This window comes from Mesoplodon mirus, assembly GCF_964341445.2.
Source record: "Mesoplodon mirus genome assembly, chromosome: 3".
Classification (NCBI taxonomy): domain Eukaryota; kingdom Metazoa; phylum Chordata; class Mammalia; order Artiodactyla; family Ziphiidae; genus Mesoplodon; species Mesoplodon mirus.
Window position 1 is genome coordinate 25,209,071 of NC_138978.1, and position 4,203 is coordinate 25,213,273.

General features: G+C 45.1%; 1 pseudogene across 1 annotated transcript; it reads left to right on the forward strand.

Moving 5' to 3' along the window:
- Nucleotides 1-389: 389 nt before the first annotated feature.
- On the forward strand, nucleotides 390-1,364 carry LOC309801431 (translationally-controlled tumor protein-like; annotated as a pseudogene). The gene is made up of 2 exons: nucleotides 390-684; nucleotides 1,019-1,364. The product of its transcript is annotated as a translationally-controlled tumor protein-like (transcript).
- Nucleotides 1,365-4,203: the final 2,839 nt, after the last annotated feature.

Consider the following 4,203-nt stretch of genomic DNA (forward strand, 5'->3'; position numbering starts at 1 on the left):
TTTTGGGTTTGTTTTTTTTTTTTTTTTTGCGGTACGCGGGCTTCTCACTGCTGTGGCCTCTCCCGTTGCGGAGCACAGGCTCCCGATGTGCAGGCTCAGCGGCCATGGCTCACGGGCCCAGCCGCTCCGTGGCATGTGGGATCTTCCCGGAGCGGGGCACGAACTTGTGTCCCCTGCATCAGCAGGCGGACTCTCAACCACTGCGCCACCAGGGAAGCCCCAATATGTTCTTTTGATGTTGTTGTTGAAACCAGTAGAAGTCAAGGTTTCTGTCACTTGATAATCCAAAGAGACACCGCACTTTTCCAACCGCTCTCCACTCCCTGCCCTGCGCTGCTGCCCTGAGCTCCGGGCTCCCACTAAGCTAGCGCCGCCGTCTCCTTCCCATCATGATCATCTACTGGGACCTCATCCACCATGATGAGTTGATCTCCAACATCTACAAGATCCGGGAGGTCACGGGGGTGGGGTGGGGGGCTGTGTCTGGAGGTGGAGGGGAAGATAGTAGGACAGAGGGTAACACTGATAACTTGCTGATTGGTGGAAATACCTCTGCTGAAGGCTGGGAGGGCGAAGGTACCGAAAGCACAGTAATCACTGGTGTGGGTATTGTCATGAACCATCACTTGCAGGAAACCAGCTTCACAAGAGAAGCCTACACGAAGTACATCAGGGACTTCCCTGGTGGTTCATTGGTTAAGAATCCGCCTGCCGATCCTGGGGACAGGGGTTCGAGCACTGGACCGGGAAGATCCCACATGCCACTGTGCAACTAAGCTGGCGGGCCACAACTACTGAGCCTGCGCTCTAGACCCCACAAGCCACAACTACTGAAGCCCACGCACCTAGAGTCTGTGCTCCACAACAAGAGAAACCACCGCAATGAGAAGCCCGCACACCACAACGAAGAGTCGCCCCCGCTCGCCTCAACTAGAGAAAGCCCGCCCGCAGTAACAAAGACCCAATGCAGCCAAAAATAAATAAATAAATTTATTTTTTTTTTTAAAGTACATCAAAGATTATACGAAGTCAATCAAAGGGAAACTTGAAGAACAGAGATCAGAAAGAGTAAAACCTTTACGACAGGGGCTGCAGAACAAATCAAACACATCCTTGCTAATTTCAAAAACGATCAGTTCTTTACTGGTGAAAACATAAATCCAGATGGCATGGCTGCTCTGCTGGACTACCATGAGGATGGTGTGACCCCATGTATGATTTTCTTTAAGGAAGGTTTAGGGATGGAAAAATGTGAACAGATGGCTGTTACTTTGGATCTATCACCTATCGTCATAACTGGCTGGCTGCTGCTTTTCATCCACACAACACCAGGACGTAGATAAATGGGACTGATGTCATCTTGAACTCTTCATTTATTTTGACATTGTTTTATTTGGAGTAGAGGCATTGTTTTTGAGGAAAAAAAACACAAAACATGTCATGTAGGTGGTCTAAAAAATGAAATGCATTTAAACTAAACAAAAAACAAACAAAAAAAGAGACCCCATAAACACCAGGAAATGTGAGGTCACAGAAGCCAGACGATGAGAGTTTTAAGAAGAAAGGAATGGTTAACAGAGTCCAATGCTTCTGAGAAGTGGAAACACTGAAACCTCATAAACGTGTAAACCATTTGAGCCCAGGGCAAGTGCTCCCAGAGGTGCTTCCTCTCCCCTCTAGTCTCCTACAGCTCCATCCAGAAATTTTCATATAGGTTAGATTTAGCTGCATGTAACAGGAAATCCAAAACAGCAGAGACTTAAACAAGAGAGAATTTTATTTCTCTCTCAAATAGAAGTGGCCCAGAGGTAGGCAATAGAGGGCAGGAATGGTACGCCACCAATATCACGGGCCCAGGCTCCTTGTAACATTCTCTTCTACCATCATGGCAAAGAGCTTCCATTTTCAAGGTCACTTCAAGGCCAAAGATGGCTGTTGGAGCACCAAATTCCAGGTGAGAAGAGAAAGGAGGGACAGGCAGAAGAGGCTCACTTAGCTGAGTCAACTCTCTTGAAGTAACATTTCCAGAAGTCCTATCAGCTCTTTCACTTACATCTCTAAAGTAAGTCAGAAAGAGGAAGACAAGTATCGTATAATATTACTTATATGTGGAATCTAGAAAAATGGTACAGATGAACTTATTTGCAAAGCAGAAATAGAGTCACAGATGTAGAAAACAAACTTATGGCTACCAAGGGGGGAAGGAGGGGTGGGATGAACTGGGAGACTGAGACTGACATATACACAGTGCTAATTAGAACATAGATAACTAATGAGAACCTACTGTATAGAATATTGTGTGTACTGCACACGGAACTCTACTCAATACTCTGTAGTGACCTAAATGGGAAGGAAATCTATAAAACAGTGGATATATGTCTATGTATAACGGACTCACTTTGCTATACAGCAGAAACTAACACAACATTGTAAAGCAAGTATACTCAAAAAAAAAAAAAAAACCTCTTTTACTTACATCTCATTAGCTGAAACTTAGTCACAAGGCTGGCACTCCGAGGCTGCAAGGAAGTATAGTCTTTAAGCTGGATGCATTGTTACTTCCAATAAAATAGGGGTTCTGGGACTTCCCTGGTGGTACAGTGGTTAAGAATCTGTCTGCCATCGCAGGGGACATGGGTTTGAGCCCTGGTCCGGGAAGATCCCACATGCAGCAGAGCAACTAAGCCGGTGCTCCACCACTACTGAGCCGGCGCTCTAGAGCCCGCACGCCACACCACTGAGCCCACGTGCCACAACTACTGAAGCCCACGCACCTAGAGCCACCACACCGCAACGAAGAGTAGCCCCTGCTCGCCACAACTAAAGAAAGCATGTGCAGCAACGAAGACCCAATGCAGCCAAAAATAAATAAATAAATAAACTTATTTTTAAAAAATAGAGGTTCTGTTTTGAAGTAGGGAGAGAATAGATATTAGGTAACTGGCAATATTGCCGCAATTAACTGCTCACATTCGATGGTCCATGTAATGGTCCTTGACAGGTTACAAAATGGTTTTGTCTCCATTGCCTCCCCCTCACCTTCTAACACATCTCTGCAGTAGTTGTCATCACCTCCATTTTTACAATTGGAGGAAATGAGGCTCAGAGATAGGCATTCAGTTACCTAAGGCCAAACAACTAGTGATGACAGAACTGGGAGACAAATCTAGATCTAACTCCAAGGCCAAGGTTCTTCCACATTCCCCATCTTGCCTTCCTGAACAATTTTTGGCTGCTGCTGTAGCTAAAATTCATTTGTTGTGAAACATCCATAATGTTGCAGGCAGTGAGATCAAGTATTGCTATAAACAATGAAACAATGAACTGCAGAGAGCAATGATCATCTCCTCCATTTCTAGTCTCCCCCTCCCTCTCCCTAGTGCCCACAGGGTACATAATAAGCCTGTGACCTGTGGGCACTATAAGTTACTGCCCTTCCTGGACAACCCCCAGCCTGGGGCAACATCAGTGCCAGTTGAGGAGATGCGGTAGGGGTATCAGCAGTTAATCTGAGGAGAGACGGGCTTCGTGTCATCCAAGAACAACCAATTTGCATTCCAAGTGTCACATCATCCTCTCCCTAGGAGAGAGAAAAGAACCAACACTTACTATATCCATTTTACAAGTAAGGAAACCGAGGCTGGGGAGGTGAAGTGATTCACCCAGGCTTGCACAGCCAGTGACGGAGCTGAGATTCAAAAGATTTGTAGCATTTGCTAATTTCTGTGGTGTAAATACTCAGTCAAGCTACCAACATGACATCTCTGAACACAGAGTTGGGAAGAGATGCTCACAGTAGACCCTCATAAGCCAGGATGACCCAGCTCTAACACCACTGAATAGCAGACATAACATACTATTGCATTTTTAACACATCTGCCACTTGCTAGAGCGTGAAGGCAGAGACTTTATCTTTTTCTGTCCCCACAGCACATGGCAGAGTGCTACCAATGATGGGCAATCATTAAACATTGGGGAATGAAAGAAGGAAACCCATTCTCCTTTTTTAAATTAATTTTTATTGGAGTATAGTTGATTTACAATGTGGTGTTAGTTTCTGCTGTGCAGCAAAGTGAATCAGTTATCCATATACATATATCCACTCTTTTTTTAGATTCTAGTCCCATATAGGTCATTACAGAGTACTGAGTAGAGTTCCCTGTGCTATACAGTAGGTTCTCATTAGTTATCTATTTTATATAT